The sequence below is a fragment of the Pecten maximus genome, chromosome 5, assembly GCF_902652985.1.
Source record: "Pecten maximus chromosome 5, xPecMax1.1, whole genome shotgun sequence".
Taxonomy (NCBI): domain Eukaryota; kingdom Metazoa; phylum Mollusca; class Bivalvia; order Pectinida; family Pectinidae; genus Pecten; species Pecten maximus.
The window spans coordinates 7,962,828-7,983,443 of NC_047019.1; the positions used below are offsets into that span (position 1 = coordinate 7,962,828).

General features: G+C 36.3%; 1 long non-coding RNA gene across 1 annotated transcript; it reads left to right on the plus strand.

The window, feature by feature from the left end:
• The first annotated feature begins 8,617 nt into the window (after positions 1 to 8,617).
• Positions 8,618 to 10,163, plus strand: LOC117327036. The gene is made up of 2 exons (XR_004532564.1): positions 8,618 to 9,053; positions 9,496 to 10,163. It is a non-coding gene; the product is annotated as an uncharacterized LOC117327036 (long non-coding RNA).
• The last annotated feature ends 10,453 nt before the right edge of the window (positions 10,164 to 20,616 follow it).

Genomic DNA, 20,616 nt, shown 5'->3' on the forward strand with positions numbered 1-20,616 from the left:
TAAATGGAATTTACGATTATCTACCAATAAATTCTCTCCATTTATTTGTAATCTGAAAATTTAAATAAAAAAATGTCTGTCTCCACCTCGTGTCGCCTTTAATTTACTAAATATGAGTTTCTTGTTTATTTAGTCTATACCATAAAAGGCTATTAAACATCCCTATTATCTAGGCCTATTCTGGTATGTAATTAAACTTTCTAGTCTCAAAAAAATCTCATTGGGCCTTCGGTACTCTCCGATAATGACAGGCGATTGAACAAGGGCCATGGTGGCAGCTTTAGTGTACTCTACTCATGGAATTGTTTGCACGTATGTATAGAAAACAAGAATGAAAAGGTAGCATGAAATGTAACTATTAAACAAACGTCATTACCATTTACAGTTTCATTGGCATCAAACGCTTCAAGGTTAACTGAACATCGGGGCGATACCTGGACTGAGCAGATACAAACAAACGCTCAAATGATATAGAATTTCATCAAATCTGCTTCGTCACCCCGTACCAAGTGCTGGGAAAATCGAAAATTAATTCATTTGATGTAAACTAGTAATTCTATATCGGATTGAAGGAATTAAAAAGGTAAATGAGGTTCGCACACGAAACATATGGTTATGTTACGATTTCGTGGTCTATAATCCTCCAATGATGACAAAGCATTGGGTCACGTGACTAACGGTTTCACGGAGAACAAAGTCCAACAAGAGGCGATGTCGCCAAGTTACAATGTGCAGATAGCACTTGAAATTAGAATTGGGGAGGTTCCAGCCAGTACACATATCGGTTTCATATGCGGGTCTTCATCCCCAACCCCAATTCCCAAAAACGTGTGATGACGGGAACCATTGACAATTGTTCCACTTATACAGTGCCGTAAGGCTGAAATGACCCGAACATGATATCCTTTCAGATGATGTAAATAGCGCCACCTTTTGTTTTCAAAATAGGTGTAACCCTATTTTTTTAATGTTTGTTATAATCTGCTTTCAAAAAGAGTGTCATCATTCAGTCTATAAGAGCGTATCTCTATTCGACACTCTCGATGGATCTCATGCATATCTCTCCTGTGTCTACAGGCCTGTATGGTTCAGGACAATGTGATGATTTGATCTCCTTTCATCTGGTTTAAAAATCTATGTGTTCCTGTGTATGATGAATGTGGTATGTGCGAATTGATATACAACACTTGGTATATAACAAGGTGGTCGGTATAATATGTATTATGAATGTGGTACATGTGAACAACACCTGACCTATTACAAGTCGGTCAGTATAGTATGTATTACGTAGTCAATACAAAACAACACTCATAAAAGTGTTTTAATTTTGCAGCATGTATAAACATATCCAGAATAGTGAAGATCATACGATGACGTGTTCCTAAGGGAAAACGAAAACAAAAGAGAGTCAACAAATATATTTTGGTTTAAAAAATGTCAATGTACAGTGTAGCAGAAGACAAAGTTGGAACACTTTGATCTATTTCGTGGCACTTTGTGAGAGTAACCCATGTGATTTAGTAACATGATTCGATGTTTGGTAGGCGACGTTTATCGAGAATGTGGGTTTATTTAGTGTTGAGAGTATTAGTTTATTTAGTGTTTCGAGAATAAGGGTTTATGAAGTGTTTTGAAAGTATGGGGTTGTGAAGTGTTTCGAGAGTATGGGTAGTGTTTCGAGAGTAAGAATTTATGATGTGTTCTGAGAGTAAGGTTTTTTTAGTGTTTAGTGATAGTATTGGTTCAAGATTCTGTGAAAAAAAATCTCGAATTCATTTGGTTGTCATATCAGTCAAAATGATCCGAAGCAATACAATCAATGAAATGTTTTCATTGTTTGTGATTTTGATAGCGTTTGCTTAGTAAATACATATAGATTTCGTGATAATTGCATGTACCTAATAATCAGATTAACTGAATTAGGATATTTCACCTGTTTTCCTAAACATCTAGAAGAGATGTAGAAGGGTGACACAGCTGCACGATGAAGTTTAATAACTAAATCCACATCTATAGGAATCCATTTTTAACTATTTGTCGCATATGAATCGAATATTTCTCAAAATGAAAATACACACTATCATAAAGATCAATCTCAGATCTGCTTGTACGATATTACTAGAAATTGTCCAACCGTTTAAAGTTATTAACAAAGATATTACCATTATAGGTAAAACGAGACATTCTGAAAATTACATAACATGACGACAAAATTTTGAAAGTTTAAATACAACATTTATCCAGGTGATCAGTCAACAGTATCATATCCATCTACATATGCTCAGTTTCGATGTTGAAGTCCACGTTTAGGGAATTTAATTCATTAATCAAGAAGTCAAATTGAGTGTTTCAAGATCACCCATTCTCTTATTACGGTTTGGTAGATCGGCCGGTGGATGTCTCCAATTGTCACCTGACGGTGTTAAACATTCCAAAGCGCCACCACTATCTAATTTGGCCAAGGCATGTGTGTGGTGTATTGACTTTTAATACAACCCGACTGTGACAAATTTGAAGATAAACTTTTTATTATGTAAGCAGGCTAGTTAATTACTGAAAACTTATGAAAGGGGCATGCCTTGGTCAGGACATCAGAGTCATGCACAATTTCTATTTATAAAGTCTATGTTCAAACGATGATTATATGAGTGTTTGTGTGTACAGAAAAAGCGTATCGTATACAAATATGACTTCGCGGTTATTAGTGATACTTCGGGTCGAATTAAGAATTTTCAGGACTTAATACTCAAAGAACTTTGGTTTATCTTGAGAGTAAAACTGTCTTGTTAATGTAAAGATTATAGTATTTACTACTTGGTAAGTTTAATTTTTACAATTTAATCTTTATTCAAACGAAGGAATGCCCCTTTAAGAATAATTATTTTTCTTTCGATAATTAAAACCGAAATACTATGTTTCATCATTTACTAAATACACTACACTACGTGCTTCTATCTTATACTAATTAAAGATAATCATATTTTGCACATATCTAGCATCCAGTAAGCTTGACACCGTAGTGCATCTGTAATGAATGTTCTTCGTTACGAGACTTCGTAAATACATTGTAGTCATTAGCGCTGGAAAAGTAAACTCCCCGTGGAATCAGCATTTTTTCTTTATAACGCATCACATACGAAATTGTTCATAAGATAATACATTCACCTGTGGCCAGCATCTCACCGGCAGACATTTCGTGTTGCATAGTCTTACCCGAAACAGATCTTGATCAATTTTGACGTTTCATCCATGAAGTTGATTTGTTGCGGTTTCTGTAACACCAAGCTTTCTTACCTGCGCTTGATATTTACCATGAGTCATGATGTATTTATGAATAATATATTTGCTTTAAGCATATTTTGATATTTTCCTTTGACTTCCCTTTGTGTCCATTCTAGGTGTTATCAGATCCGATAGGACTTCCTTGTCGACGGGTCGTTCAACACTACGAAATACTAAACAAGACATTCTCTCTCGGGATCCTTCTTAGTACCTCTGAGAAAGCCATGTCCTGAACAAATAGAAAATATGCCTAACTTGATATAACAACATACGAGATGTGATTAATTGTTCCTTAAGCTGTAGAGGCTTTGCTTGTGACCAGGTTACAGAAGGTTGGCCATATTTGATCCCGTAGCATGTAATAGGTTATTTCACGGGTAGACAGGTATGCTTATACAAACAAGGATCTCCCTTGGTCCGGGCGACCTACGTTTTCGCAATACACACCGAATGGACAAACAATTACAGATGTTATCGGGGTCATACCAGGTGTATCAGTGACGGCCCCCCTGATAGATACACAATGAGTACGTGATCTTCATCGGTGGCCGCATCATTCTTTCGATCGTCCATCGCCCTCGTCATTTTCCCACGTGTGAAAGCGAAGTAACGTTAACGATTTCAGAACAGGAAATAGGTTATGATGAGTCTAGTTTCACCCACTTTAAATTTGTGTGCAATTCTGCATGGTTGACTGGATTCCAAGTGTCGTCTTTGGTGGGCGAGTCAAACTGACCAGGTCACACATGCAGACGAGTGTTCTGTTCGATTTCTGGAATAGAGATTTGATTTGTAGAGCTTTATTTGTTACAATCAATTTAATACTTAAACATAAGCGTTTTGATGTCAACCAAACTTTATATGTTGATGATATTTTACATGATTTAAGAATGCTATTTGAGATTTGAAGCTATATGAAGTTATTAAAATTATTGTGTTTATTAACTTTGGAGGAGTACTGAATAAACATTGTTTAAACTAATTTGATTTTTGCATGTGACAACTGACTTTATTAAGATTTGGAATTTCGATGAGTTTTCCAATACAGTCTAATTTCAATATAGATTCAAGTCTCCTTAAGTATATTAAAGTTTTCTAATTCATAAATAAATTATATTAAAATTATATTAAGAGTTATTGTAAGAATGCTTTGCCCCATGGACAGTAACAACAATCACTGTATTCAAAAAATTGTCTTGTTATTAAAATGAGTATCTTGTTTCACTGACAATAAAATCATGAAAAGCCACGTGTACTTTTGTGCCCCGCCCCCAAGTCACGGCGTGGCCATGCCCCGGGAGAGTATTGGCCTAACGCACGGGCAAAAACTGATTGTCCCTTTTCTTTCCTTGATACAAATTTATACCTATTAACGTCAGAATGTACTAGCTGTCCACTTGAATAAACGTCCCTACGATGTTTACTCACTACGGTGAGATTAAAATACTCCACAAAGGAGCAATAATTGAAATCTATATTTAGAGAAGAATATAGTCCGCCCCTACACAGACAGGTCCGCGGATATTTCTGTAAGGTGATGGGTGAGTAGACAGAATATAAGGCAGCGCCACATTTCTATGCGCAGGAAATTGTCGGTTTACTGGTAACTGGATATGTGTAATTATAGACCATGGTCTCACATCATTTGCAGATTTAAAAGTTTCGAAATTACACATTTTAGTTTTGAGATGAAACTATTTTGTTTCTTTGTCGTCGGTTGTTTTGTTAGGTGGCTGATGTTGACAGAACAAACGGAATTTTGGGTACATCCGGGCATCTACACCTGTCTGTTGTAACTGCGTTCAGCATCGTGTGTCAATCAAAGATAAATGATATTGCATTTCATGGAAATGACATTAAGATTTTAATTTTCAGAAACCCATACCATTAAAGTCTGTTTATAGACCGTTCTTGACAATACTTAAGCTGATAATGAACTTTTGTAGGTTTCTCGGATAACCCCTAAATCAGGAGAATGATACCAGCTTACAGGAAATCGTCATCAAAGCATTGTTAGTTGGAAAATCCAAATAAAATTATCGGGTATATTTCAGTTTAGAATTTTTAAAGATGTGTTACAAAAAGTAGTTCATGGATAGGAAATCACTTCATTTTCAGTATTGGTGAGATGCATAAAATCGAGCTTACTCGATTATTTTGTAAAATATTTAAGCATTGATGTCAATTATTTTTTAGTTTCATCGGGGTATGAAACAAATTTTGTTTGCAAACTGTATGAATCCGCGTAGCGGATTCTTACAGAAGTTTGCAAACAAAATTTGTTTCATACCCCGATGAAACTAAAAAATAATTGACATCAACGCTTATAATTAATTTTTGAAACTGATTTTCTAATTTAAAACATGTTTTATGTACAATTTTACTGGTTTTAAATGGGATTCTTTTTCTCAAATCAATACGCAACGTCAATTGTCGTATTGTGACGTCACATTTTTCGCGCCATTCTCGGAATTTCTTTCATAGAGGAATGAAAAGAATTTTTCGACCAATCACATTTGAGTATTTACCATGAAAACAAAGAAAAACTAATTATATCGCATTGGTAGAATTGTCTGTGCCGTCTGATTGAATCTGAGAAATGAACTTAGAGGTCAGGATATAACGAGAGTATCGGAGTCATTACACTTCATGACGCGATACATTTTGACCACATGTGCTATAAAATGCATATTCAGCTTTACTTCTATAAACGTATACGTAACGAGTGAAAATCAAAGAGTAAAATTATGAATTCGTCAAATACAATACGTTTACCAATTTCGTAAACATTCATATCGTAGACATCAGAGTATATGATGTCAACGACATTGTTTTAATGCATTTGTTGTCTCATATGTAACATAAACAGGCTTCTGTCACCAAATATGAGACCGAAAATGTCTATTTGATATATTTAAACATCCTCATAACGAAAATATAAATCGGCTAAATAGATACACATATAGCAATTTCCTATGATTTGTCCAAATTAAAATAGAAAGTTATCAGATCATGAATCTCATACAATTCTCACATGATTCTCACATAATTCTCACATAATTCCTTTGTTGTAGTGATTGAAAGGACAATTATCGTGTCACTTTGTGTGACGTCACTATATTAAGTGTATATTCTTACGTCATGAAAATTATTGAAAACACGATTAATCACTGTAACTTACAACGATTTATGTATTTGTATTACAGGTGGATATTCTCATGGTGGAATATGTGGATTAAAATGTTGAAATTAGATTGATGATATTTACAACGAATATGGAACGCGATAGCGCTATTACAGGTTGAGTAGAAAACCGGAAATATAAATATATGAATATAAGATTGCCTCCAAAAGCACATTATTCAATTTGTTTACAATTCTGTCGCGAATTTTCGAACGATAACTTTCCTAAGAAAACAGTTTATTGTTTAAATACATGTATACATTTGTATACATGTATATGATATCAAATATAGTTAACGAATGCGGACAAAATAAACGTTGACATCTTTTAAGAGGCTTCCATGTTAAAGCGCTGAGATTTTCTATCTACCTTGTTGGCATGGAGAAAATGTCAGTGATAAGTAAATGAGGATATGTTCATTGTATAACAACATCTTTATATATATATACCCTGCAATTGGCATTCGCATTATCAGAATACATCTACCAGGTAAAGTTTTGCTGCATTCGGCAATGACTGAAAACAGCGTTCGACTGACCTACATCCAAATAAATAGCGAACATACTTGGAACATTATTGATACTGTTTCACTTAAACATTATTGTTTTTATGACTATTGCAGGATAAATAGAATACATGGTCAGTGTAGTGTCTTAAAACATCAACTTTCTTTTGGCTCGGGACGGAAAGACAAAGGTGGCTCTCCACTTTGTTTTTCTTAACCTTCTCCAAAACATCTTATATTGCATGACACTAACCATGTTTACTCTGTATGTAACAACTATGGCACTTGTCGTATGTGCATTATTGCAAAACTGCCGAATGTTTGTCTTTTTCCCCGGTACATTTCATCTGACCTAGACCTTTTGCATGCACAAGTTTTTTCAGACATTAATTGCTTAATTTCACCAGGTATCATCTTGTATCTCGTCACACCTGTGTGGGAGACATTTTCCAGGTGTGGCTGAAATGGATATACATGGACTATAAAACATCTTGGCCTGTTGGGAGTATCCATTTTGACATTACCATATTAATGTACATAATTTATCTCGGGTTTGGTATTATGTAATCTTGGTATCACATTATGGTACCAGTGTGGCTAGTTTTGTAGTGTTTACTAAGTGCGACAAGGTCATTATACTGTAAACGTGGACATTTACGCGAGAGGGAAGTTTACGCTAATTACACGGAGTCCTTTTGATCGAGACCCAAAGCCCCCCCCCCCCCCCCCCCATGCGTATTATTTTGATATCAATTTGCATAATTTCATACCACAAACGAAGGTTGATCGATCGCGAAAATTACCCAACGCGTATAGTTTACATATCGGAATCGCGAAATTAACCCCCGCGAAAATAACCACGTTTACAGTACGTAGAAATCGGTACTGATTAATGGATTGTGAAAGTAGACATGTTCAGGCTCTGTTTTGAAGGCTCTGTTTTGAGGAGAGGATAGTACATATATATCTATGTAAGGGTAAGATGATTTGGCATTGTGTTCTTTTTTAATATCTAAAATATTAATTAAATACTGAAAGTAACTGAATAAAAACGATAAGTAAGAAAAGTAAGATTCAATGCAGTCTACATTAAATCTTACGTTTCTTACTTATTTTTTGAGACAATAATCTTACATATACAACAGTATGCGATGTTTCCGTTAACGAACGAAGTATTAGTGTCTTTTTGAGTTTTGAGTTAATAAACAACAACTGCAAAAGGTAAGAAAAATTTCAACAAGGTCAAGTATCTATTCCTCGCATAAAACACAGGTCACACAGTACAGGCAAACGTATGAGGGAGCTCTACAACCCTACAGAACCTACAACAAAATATGAGAACCCTTCCCCCACCCCCCAACCCATCCCATGAACTAAAAACGATACAATCAGATGTTCTTTTTTAATATCCTCTAAACACCGATGGTTATATGACGACACCATAATTCGTCACCATCAAGAGGAAGGATACCATTGGCGCGTCACCTCAATTCTGCGTTCTTAGGTGTAGATAAGCATTTAGGAGAAGAAATGCTAGTCGACTGTTGCATGCAGTGAAACATAACAGGCATAGTATTACCCTTCCTCCAAATCTGCAGGAAAGCCGAATCACAAATTCTGAAGTTTGGTTTAGACTGAGGTTTTGATATCGTCAAGGACGCTGACGACTACCGAGAATGACTGCTTTCATTGCAGAATTGGAAGCTTTGATAGATAGTGTTGTCGTTTTTGTTGTTTTTTTTAGCGCGTTAGAGTAGATGATCGCTGCCATAGAAGAAGTACCCTACTCTTATGTAAATATTTACCAGTCTGATTAATAGGATGTGTCACTCTCCGCAGGGCTCCCGACAAGATAAATTATTATAATAAATTATTGTATAAACTACATATAGTGTTTCTACTATATGATAATTCATTTCTTCATATTACAGGTGACTGAATAAAAATATCCCTATCTATCAGACTCTGGTAACATCCGTCTCACCTTTCAGGCGACTCAACATCTGAATCAAATGGCCACTGACACAACCAAGTCTGCTCTAAAATGTTGGTAACTCTACATTGGTGCGAAGCGCAGAACAGGTAAGCATACAAGAAGACTTCAATCTGTCATAAGAATGAAAGAATGAATTGCAATCCCTGTAGTTATATTCATAGTAACTTATAATACCCTATCCATTTTCCCTCATATTTCCTGTGGTTTCTTTCGTTTCAAGATTCAGTGTAAATGTGATATGCTTAATGCTACCTGGTTTAACGTAAAGACCCTATAAAACATCATCCAGTGATTCCGTCATTAGCGTTTTCGTTAAACCCCAAACAAACTAACTAGAAAGTCACTTTCTTAAGAACATATGCTTATTTTATGTTATATGATTACAATTGTCATCTGACCAAATTTTTACCTTCAACAGAATACACGATTCGTCACTTATTACTCTAATAGCATGACTGACAAACCATGTTTCCGAGTGGGAAATATTCATCTATATCCATCTTGGTAGTATGCTGTATGTCTTTTCAGTTAAAATAAAGCGACATCTGGCGGTGTAAACGATAGAGAATTTTCGACACTCAAGAAAATGATGACGGCTTGGAGAACGAGAACGAAGCGAATAATGCAACTGCCAACTTTCGTCTTCGTCCGACAGAGAGGAATTCTGCCGCTGCGGAAAATGATTGTTTCGTGATTGTGTTGGCTGTGCACAAATCTATGGAAATGGGTTAATTACCAAGATGAATAATCACTTATAAGCGTACTTGAACTGATCAAAACGATAAACGCAAAATCTGATGTTTTCTTATGTCTGCAACTGTCTCAAGATTCGCGGCAATGTGTTATTACCAGGAGACTTCTGACAGACGCTGTCATAGTGCAAGCACACTGAAATATCATAAACACGCCACCAGATCACGTGATATCGACAACGGGCTAACCAAGCCTTAACGCCAATTCATTGAAGCTGCACAAAATCAATATTATATCATGCTAACACGATTTTGGGAGGAAATATAGAATATACATACTCATGTTCACTTACGCTATAGAATGTTACAAAAGTCGGAACCCTACTGTATATACAGTTTATCTAGAGTTAAGTTGGCTGATAATACTGAGACTATTTGGAGCTGCCACGACACTTATTCGATCATGGTGTAAGCTATTTTATCTTGAAATAAAGATCGACATTCTGGTGTTTTCGGTATTGTGTGAATTAGACGAAGAAGTGTCAAATGCCTGTACACGTTCAGTACGCATGCGCAAACTTATCAACTTAATTAAATCTGAATAAATACGATCAGCTTTTGTACTTCTCAAAGCGTGTATGCCATGGAACATTTATTGCCGGCGCTCGAAACCATTCAAACAGAGAGTTGGTTTCCAGTTTCACGATCTTGACTTTGGATTTTGAATATCTTATGTACTGTAGACATCTGAAGACATGGATGTATGTAATGAAATAGCGTTCTATAGTGAACCTAGTCGTAAATCAATGTTGTGACGTCTCCTTCCATCCCAGGTTAAAGCAACTTAACAACAACAACAAATCTGCAACTAAAATCAATATTGTCGTCTAAAATATTTTCCGAATATCAAAGGTTTACATAATTACTGCATGTCTGATAACATGAATATATTCTTGAGCTACCAGGCAAAACTAGTCAATAGTTCTATTTGAATTTTGAAATTTGTATTTCTGTTCATGCTAACAATGCGTTTTAGAATTCGACCCTACCTTAATATTGTGTGGGTTCGACACCAGTTAAGAATATATAAATAAGTAAAACATTTTTAATTTGATAATCTAATTCCAATCTAATTTGTAAAAAGTAGGGACTAAATTTTACATGGGAAATCCCGGACATCCTGTTAATTAATCTGCTGTCACAAAGAATATGCAGTAAGGTGATTAAACCCAATTTAAAGCAACGGTAAAACCTGTGACATCACGACTCTTCGACACCGAATTATCTCATAACCCATACAAAATATATCTTCCGATATAACACAAATTGCCTTTCTGAAGTGTTTTGTAGAGTACCTGTTTTTAACTTATGGTTTCGTTGGGTATTTAATGACATCACGTCTAATTGATAAAGGAGACCGGGAAATTAGGAAAATGTATTCCGAAATGGATATACAATTGTATTTACATCTCTCCCTTCTTCAACCTCTGACTGCATTAAAATTAGCGTAAAGCATTGAAAAACGGCTCAGCGGATTAATAAGTACGGAAATCGGTAACATAATCATGACGCCGTCTCTTTGAGACGTTACCGGAACGTCAACTAGACGGCGCCATATTTAAAGAACTGAATGGTTTTGTTAACATTATCAGTATGCCAACAAAACAGAAACATTCAAACTGCTGTCGTGGAAACACCATTAGGTGAAGGTCAGACACAAAAGTGGAGAAGGATAAAGTATTTCAAATTGTCAACCAACTCAATTTTGGACACCTTTATATCCCATATAAAGAATATATAGAACGCACAGATAGGGGATTTTAAGTCGGCCCCTACGACCAACACACAGAGGAATGACGCATGCCTTATTTCTTTGGCTCACTATTGTACCATAAATACTACAGGGCCTGCGACTAGTAGCTTCATACAACGTGCAGTGAAATACAGCTTGTACATTCCTCCTTTGTTGATCGGACGTGAACTGTATGGTGCCACCCTCCTGACCACGTGGGTTTTCCCCTGCTACTCAGCATGGTTTCCTCATACAGCAAGACACTTCGCGATCTTTCATCCGGGTCATCAAACACGATAAAGTAGATATAATTTGATTCACATTTTTTACAAAGTAAATAGTGTGCATCAGATAAAGTAAATTCTTTTTTTTCTTTTTAATTTCACCGTAAATCAAATAAGACATGATACGAAAAAAACTTCCTGTTCTAAAGGATATCCTACTTTTGTGTTCAATAACGATAAAACTTGGACACAGCAACGTTCCTCTTTCCATGCCTAGCTTCCTACTCTATCATAATAATGTTGAGGTCATTTAAGGATGGTGTCCACTGGAAAAGATCCGACTGAAGAGCCATTCTATAAAAGCATGCCACCAAAATATCCTGTCGCAGACACAATGACAGGATATTCCTGTGGGTCCATTATACTGACACCAGGATGGGTCAGTTACTTCTTGTGTTCATGCTTTATGTCGTCAAAACAATCGTTAATGACGTTAATACGGACGCACCGAACCCAGAGCCTCCCTTCAAAAGCTTAAGACTGGGCAGTGGCATTGACACATTTGGATTACAAAAGAAGAGAAATGTCTCAAATGGGGATTGCATATACAATTATTATGTTCTACTTACCGGAAGTATAAAATGTGTCTTTGTATGCGTTGCGCATGGTGTTAAGTGTAATTGTGTCGTGTCGTGTTTTCAGAGAACACCAATTGGCAAACATTTCTTTTTTATCCTTTTCTGTTGATTCTTTCGTTCCCTAGATGTTTTGACAACCTGTTGTCTGCTCTTTCCCTTTGTCTCTATTCTACGTGTTTGTACCATTGGCAATACGTTCTGCATGTATTCATTTATGTGCACGAGTAAAGCTATTTAAAAGGGTGAGTATGTATTTCAACCGTGTACACTAAGATCGGGAAACATTTTTGTACATTGGACACTACTGAGATTTCGCAAATACTTTATTTCCCGAACTTACTTCCTCACTCTTCAGACAGGGTCGTCAGATGGCACAGTGATAACGCGCTTGCCTTCACCTAGGCGGCCGGGGTTCGATTCTTCGATCGGACGAGAAAACATATGGGGTCGCCTGCAGTAAGGCCCCTCGCGAACGTCAATCTGGGCCAACAAGCGAGATTTATAGAAGACGATATAAACTGTTTCGCATTTGTTGTAAAATGAACAAAGATTACTTTTCAAAAATTTCGCGAATACTGATAGATCTAGAAATGACTTGTAATTCGTGTATAATGATCTGTTAGACTCTGTAAGACTCCTATATCGGTTACCGATAGTTTGGTCGCTATCCAAATGTCTTATTTTCTTACAAGTAATCGCGAATGCTTTGAATTTGCGATTGACTCTCCTGGATTATTAACACCAAAATAAATCCCATGCGAAATAAAAGTAATTTTGTTAAAAGTGAAAATATACTTTAAAATAAGGATAAATTGGGTAAATTGCTTAGAATCAAAATTCAATGTAATAAGCTTAAAATGTGTTTCGATCAAACGAATAAAATGCTTAAATTCATAGAATATAAATATTTTTTATCACCAAAGTAAAATAAAAAAGTATGCTCGCATCAGTTCCTTGGCAATAAAATATTTCAAACTTAACTAAGTAGAAAAGTTCACTAAACAGAGAAGTATAAAGGTATTTTTATACATTTCTATAAATAGTCTCGGCAGATGTAAGGTTATAAATTTAAGGTAATGTATGACAGGATATTAGCCACACGTACGTGTAGGTCATCTACAAGTGCTCCAATCTTTCCCGCCTTCCGCTCTGTGACGTCTGTATGACGGATGACCCGGATGTATTGATAAGGTATTTAAGTTAAATTAGTGATAAAAATTCTCAAATGTGTTTCTCTTTACATGTGAGAAAATATAAGCAAACGTTATTTTCACTTCACTTAGTTGCAACAATTGTCCTAAATTTACTTATTTATTTATCTTTATATATTTACATGGGTTTTTTTATTATTTTTTTTTCATTTATTTTTTATTATTTAAAAAACAAAATTTATATACATATTTATTTAATAAGTTTAAGCATTATTTGTTTGAGAAATTTCTTTTGTATTTTTGCAATTATCCGAGTTACATTTCGTACAGTTTCGTCTGATTTAAGCTAAATATATACATCAATTCTCCTCTCTTTCATCTTACGATACCTTATATACCCGTGGAATTCCTTTGATTTTTCATAATAAAAGACTGACTTTTTATACTTTTATACTTAGGTGTTAGCAATTCGCTTTTAACGTTTTCAGATTTTCTTTGTTGTGTGTTATCGTAAAATATCCTTCCTATATCCAGTGTGGTGCGCGTGAAATGGAGCAGGTAACATGATGCTGGCGTGTTCACTTTGAGGTGCCACAATAATGAGCTCTGTGCTCTGTGCAGTACAACACGTTTTATTTATACCGATTAATTCTTTCCAATCATGTTCTTAATCCCTATAGATCGCTTTCCGCTGTTGTTGAATGTGAGATAGCGTTCGTATACCTAATCTGTATCTAATAACAGGTTGACTATAGGATCAAAGGCCCGCCAATCGGTTCGCCGTGTAAACGTCACCAGGGGGCGTGACATGTGCACATCACCATGCAACACAAACATTCATATGGGATTAAATGTGCATTTTGTCGTCAAGATCTTCTGGTGTTGTATGGTGACTTCTGCAGCAGTCAAACACATTCCGGACCATGATTTCTGTTGTTAACATAAGACAGCATTGTCGGGGCCGTGTCTGTCTGTGTGTCTCAAAAAACAAGATGGATGTTCTCGTATCGCCAATGATCCCCAATCGACAAGGTGACATGGGGCATTCGTTTGAAGCTCTATAAACACAATCTTTGATGACTAACGTCTGTCTGCTGGCTTGTTATATACGATGTTTTCTATCATTTTGTTCACACACGATCGCCTGAAATGTACTTGCACTTTCTTATATATGGTAACAAAAACTACAACGTTACAATTTTTATGACTGGAAAATTGACACCACTAAAATAAAATTGAAAGATTTGTGACTTCCTTTTTTTGTTAGACTGCCGCCAGACGTTTTCTCATGTTCTTTCTCCAAGCTAACAATACATTGTCGAGCATGGTGATCTAACATCAATGGATTTAAAGTGCTTGTCTAGTAGTTAAGACAGATCCCAATGAAAATAAAACCCAAATCGAACAGATGGAGAACATATATACATTTGATGGAATAAAGAAATACGTACATGTTGATGTACCCTACACATATTTCAGATAATTGTTAAAAAATGTATAATATTAGAAAAGTAGGAAAACTCCAAATTAAGAAATCGAGAAATATTATAAAGATAACATAGATATACACTTTTGCCACTACAATAATATTCATGATACACGAAAATAACAGGAATGAAAGTCAGTTTACCATATGCAATGAATTCTTAAAAGCAGTATCTGTTCAGACACATTAACACATGTACATATAGTTATGTGCATATTCTGTAGTCATTGTTTTCCCTCAACAATCAGATACCAGTAACGGGCTACGAGGCTGCAGCTCAACAAATGCCGTAAGATGAGGCCTCACCGGTCGCACCCAGCATCTTCGTGGTTTGGTTTATTTGTTTAACGTCCTATTAACGGCCAGGGTCATTTAATGACGTGCCAGGTTTTGGAGGTGGATGAAAGCCGGTGTACCCGGAGAAAAAACCACCGACCTACGGTCAGTACCTGGCAACTGCCCCATGTAGGTTTCGAACTCACGACCCAGAGGTGGAAGGCTAGTGTCGGTACACCTTACCATCTTCGGGTTCGGTTTGGTCTAGCATGCGATCGTCAAATGCGACTTATGTGCTCCATTCTGTGATGAACCGGGTTTTTTTTTTTTTTTTTTTTGTGCTTTACAAAGAGGGCTTTGAAGTGACTAACGCCGCTCTGTTGTCTGCATTGTAACACATGTGATTTTTCTTGACTTCTCCTTCTTTTCTGTATTTTCTTCATTCGTTCTAGTTAGACCCTGGCTGCTGGTGTCCCCCTAAACACTCGGCCCAATCAGACCCTGACTGCTGGTGTCCCCCTAGACACTCGCCCCAATCAGACCCTGACTGCTGGTGTCCCCCTAAACACTCGCCCCAATCAGACCCTGACTGCTGGTGTCCCCCTAAACACTCGCCCCAATCAGACCCTGACTGCTGGTGTCCCCCTAAACACTCGCCCCAATCAGACCCTGGCTGCTGGTGTCCTCCTAGATACCCGTCCTCATATGACCCTAGCTGTTAAAGTCCTCTGGACATCCTTCCTTATATGACCCTGTGTGTTGGTGTTGCCGAGATAACTTTCTTCATCAGCCCCTGGTTGTTAGTATCCATTGATTGTTCCCATGTTGTCGATGTCTCAATTGACACCCGTTCCGGTACGACCTCGGCTGTTGATGCCCCTTAGACACCTATCCTGATCAGAACCCGACTGCCGGTGTCCCCCAAGACACTTCTTCCCGTCGGACCCTCGCCCCGAGATACTTCTTCCCGTCGGACCCTCCACTGTTGGTGTCTCCCGAAACACTTTTTCCCATCGGACCTTGGCATTTGGCGTCCCTCTTTAAACTTCTTCCCATCAGACCCTGGTTGTTGGCCCACCCATGTCCCCCGGTTTTTATGTCAAAGACACTCGTTCTTGATGTTGTCATGAATTATGTTCAAACCAATAAATACACGTGTATACATGTATGTTCGTTAGATGCATTCTACTCCCTTTTCATTTCGTCTCTCCATCCATTCTTCGCATGATTTAATAAGTCCGTCTTCATATTGATTCATGGCCATCTGACACGGGGTAATCATTTTAATATTTACCATTTACTTATACTCCTTGATCCTGAATACGTGGATATAATTAATAATTCCATTTTGAATCGTAATCGATAAATTAATAATAGCCCTAATATCCTACGTCAGGATCCGGTGTCGGTCATTAGCAGTTTCCGCGTGACAATTACCTGTATAACAATGGTTGACTGTACCTGTTCAACCTCCGTTCCTGTATCTGACCTCTATACCTCACAGGTATATATTTCTAATTAACATCACAATGGACGTATTATCGCACTTCGTCTGGACACCAATGGTCAATTACGCTTGACCAAGACAACGTATTAATCTGAAATCTTTGACCATCTCGTTCCATCAACACATTTCTCTTTGCTTTGTCACGGTGTCGACCTCGGCCGATTCTCCTTTGATGAACGTATAAATTATCATATACGAATAATCGGTCTGTTAATGAAACGTCGAGACGGACTTATCTAGGTAATCAAATTTAATTATTCCATTATGTTCACCGAGTACTTTTGCTGTTCCAATTTTCTTTCCTTTGCCGAAATTTGCAATTCTTGAATTTTTCTCGGAGAGATGTTAATTATTTTTTATAAAGGGTTGTGTTGTCGAATATATGTAAATTTAAGGGGGGGAAACATCATATTACAATGTACCAATATTAGTAATACTTAATTTTAAATAATGAAAAAAAGAATGGTTCACGTAGCATAGAAACATGCTTCGTTTAAATGTATATTTATTTCGACGGTGAAAAATAATGTAATAAAATGTCATTTACCCCGTCAAAACAGACATAAAATGTCGGCAATTTGCAATTGTTCACATCACATATATGGGGGCGATCCGGGTAACGCGGACAGTTTATCTACATGCGATCAACCAAATATACGTAATACATGTATATATATATATATATATATATATGACGGCAGCATGACATACCTAAATCCTTACAAAATAACGGAACACCTGGTAGTCCAGTAATAAAAATTGAGAAAGAAAATGGAAACATATATATGCACTGTTGCCGTTGCTGCTGCTGCTGCTGCTGCTGTTGCTGTTGTTGTTGTTGTTTACGTGTTGTGTACACTTTTATCACTAATTTGAATAACCAATACCTAAAAGACGTTGTATAGAACTTTTTTTCCTTTTATTCTTTTAAGTTTCAATTAAAAGTTTGCTCATATTTGTATTTCTGTGATGAATTATTATCCCAAAAAATTGTAGGTGGGATTTTAAATGACAACCTGCAATCTATACTAACACTATGGGTGTCTTTAGAAAGTATGAGACTAAGCTTATATGCCCTGCAGGTAGGGCGTAAGAATTGTACCTGCTGCCCCCATTGCATGATCGTAAGAGGCGACTAAATTTGGGATTATATCTTTTCTATTCTTTCTGAACAACTTTCTTCTTCCTAATGTCTCCCTTGACAATGCCTCCCTTTTGGTCTTCAGTTGAGCGTTCGCCCCTGCGAGGAAGGCTTTGGGTTCTGTCTCCTAGCCGTGCGACATACAAGTGTATAAGAAATGGTAGCTGCTAGTCCTACTTAATGTACAGCATTTTGGGATCCGGAGTTGGGCGATAGGTTCACGCGTTTTCAGTATACTGTGACCGAGTGAGGTTTCCTGCTGTATGTCTTCGGGAGTACGTTTCAGTGGGATTGCACTACATTTTTTGTAAAGTCGACATCATTTCACACACATAAACTACAGGCACGCATCTCGCACAAAGGGGAGACCGTCCTTTAATGGCCATATCTACTTATAGGACGTTAAAAATACTAAACCAACCCGATATGACGCCGTTTACTACAATTTGCAGTAATTCGGTCAGAGTAGGAATACAGCTAGAGGATAAAAAAAAATAGAGCCGTTGGCCACTTTCAGTGTCAATATATTAAGATTTTTCGAATTCGTTTGCCTTTTGTTACTTACAATCGTTGGTCATCAGCTCTTCGAATATAAACTTTTGACATTGGCATTGTATTGTCAGAAACAAAGTTGCCACAAAATTATTACAAGCGCCATTCCAGATACGCAATCGCCAAATTTGTCAACGTCACCTGCTAACGACGCCGATCTGACCATTTAGACAAGGAATCTGTTTCAAACGAACTGTCCTTGGACTAGTTGTCACCTTTGAACAGGACGACTTTGATTTAGAATTTCCAAATATATATTCTTCTGAAATTATTGTAAATAAAGTCGATGGAAACTGAACGTTTGTTGTGAAAACACTAGAGTATCTAGATGCAAACCGTGCGAACACCGCCTCATCACTCCTAAGATATATATTAATACGCGATACCGGGGTTAATTCTATCAAAATAGGATAAATGTAACTTTTTAAGTGCGACAAAATAGCACCTTTGTAACAAAAACAAAAACAAAAAACAATCAAACAAAAAATGTTTGTTTTTGTTCGATACATTCAATGTGCTCGTTGTTTATGATGACACGATGATCTGTTATTCTGACGGATGTTCTGGGAATCGGACTTACCGGCGTCAGTTGTTTTAGTGAGCGAAAGATTTCTACATTTTTTTTAAATTCGTGTTAAGAAAATTAGGCCAAAATGTAAACATAAGCATTGAACTGTTACTAGATGCCAGTATAAAGTCGATATGAACGGGCGACATCCTTTGACCTGTGGTCAGTCAAATCTAAATCATATCGACTGTACGGCAGCATCTTGAACTTCATTATTTACTTGAACGTACAGATTTATCTGCTCACAGCATGTTATATATAGACAAATACTATTTGTCAAGACCAAATATTATTAAGTTTAAAGAACGAAAGAATGTAATGTTAAAATCTAATGAAAACGTGTACTTTTATCAGACTAATTAATAGCATGACCTGTCCTGCTTAATAAAAATGAAAATATTTTGTTGCGAATCAGTACTGTATATTAACTACAAACACTACTATAATTGTATATATCATATTGTAAATATGTTTTATCTTTACATCATGTCAGTATGTGAAAATAAAATAAAAATGAATCTGAATTTGGTAACAGTTCAACGCTTCAGTATATATACGCATTCTCTACTTTCTTGGTTTTATATATGAGTTCTAAGTTCAATTACTTTAGTAACATTGGATTATTAAGATAATAAAGAAAAATATCAATTAAGTTTCATTATACATGTAGGTTTGTTTTAGAACTATATTTGGCATAAATAAATAGTCATTGTTTATTCCACAACGCTTAAATCTATATATAGTTTTAATCAGAAAGTTTGAACATGTCCCAACGCTCCTCCGCCATCGTGTTTTCCCTCATCCGCCATCGTGTTTTCGCTCCCCGCTCCTTCGTGTTTAGGTCAAAGGAGCGAAGGAACGATATTGGAAATTTGGCCCTAACGGAACACCATCCATTTGTATGTTTCGTAAACGTCTGAAATAAAAATGAAATTTCTGTTGTTTTTAAGACATTCCGCTGGTTGCAAGTTTTTGATTTTTTTTTGTTTTTGTTTTTTTTTCGTTGTTTTTTTTTCAAATATTTTACATATTGAATTTTATTACATTTTTACCAGTGAAATATCAAAAATTATTCATTCTATAAAAGTGATATTTTTCACTAGTGAAGAATATCATATTTTTCACTAGTGAAAAATATCACTTTTGCTGATTTGACCAATCAAATTAATGATTAGAAAATCCCAAAATAATTGACCAATCAGAAAGCCCGACATATATGTCAGCACCTGGACAGGGGAAACTACTTTTTTTTGTTTACAAATTATCGCTGTAGTCCTAGTTAGCATACGGGGTAGGGTTTTCGTTGATAAAAAATGTAATAAACAGAATATCTAACAGTGTCTTCAGTAAAACCAAATATATTTCACTCGTGTGGCTAATATTTTGATATTTTTCACTCGTGCTGCGCACTCGTGAAAAATATCAAAATACAGAGTGTATTAGCCCCACTCGTGAAATATATTTGGTATTACTGAAGACACTGTTAGATATCCTCTATGTATTAGTATGATTCAGGAAATTGTACATACAAGCTTCTAGTCTATAGGTACTGGTCTACAAGGTCCAATACAATAACGTTGCGTGTAAGATATGAATGAAAGTGAACGGCTGATTACAGGAGA